Genomic DNA, 898 nt, shown 5'->3' on the forward strand with positions numbered 1-898 from the left:
CAAAACAACAGTTCCAGAAGGGTTACCAAGCTCCCTCAGGACCACCGCCAGGATTCCGCCCTCAACCAGTTCAGCCTATTCCAGCCCCAGATCAAGAAATGAAGCAGATGATGGAACAACTTCTTCAGGGCCAAGCTAGCGGTTCTATGGATACAGCTAAAAACTTTGCTGACCTTAGTCAGAGGATTGAATGTTCCTACAATGATATGAACGTCAAATTTGAAGCTCTGAATTCAAAGATACGATATTTGGAAGGCCAATCTGCTTCTACTTCTGCACCAAAGTCTGGCCAATTCCCAGGGAAATCTGTTCAAAACCCCAAGGAGTTTACAAATGCAATTACGCTGAGAAGTGGGAAAACATTGTCTCTTAGACAGGGAGTTCCAGACGTCACTGGGGACAGTGAGGAATTAGATGGGGAGGATTTTGTTCAGGATGACGCTCAGATGGAGAACCCAGTTGAGCTTGTTTCATGTAGGACTGTTAGATATTTGCATTGGGGATCTATGATGAGTTTTGCCTTGTTAGCTTATTTAATTCACTAAACTAGGATCAATGCCCAAGTTAATAGTACTTTGATGCTAGTTGAGTAGTTAGAAGCATAAGATTGAACCAAGCCTTGAATTCCTGAATTGCATTTGGTCTAAATTGAAGCATGTTGTGATTTGATGCCATTTCCTACTTATAAGAACTTAATATTGACTGTTAAATATCAATGTGTGCATTGCTTTAAACTCATGGATATCATATACATATTTGGAACTTAAAATTGACTGTTGTTTGAAAAAGAAAGAAAAGAAAAGAGGAAAAGAGAAAGAAAAGGTTAGAGTCTTTAGGAGGGGAATGTGTTTAAGTAAAATCAAAATCTAGTGAAAGGATGGGAAGTAAAAATTGTTGT

This window comes from Camelina sativa, chromosome 10, assembly GCF_000633955.1.
Source record: "Camelina sativa cultivar DH55 chromosome 10, Cs, whole genome shotgun sequence".
Taxonomy (NCBI): domain Eukaryota; kingdom Viridiplantae; phylum Streptophyta; class Magnoliopsida; order Brassicales; family Brassicaceae; genus Camelina; species Camelina sativa.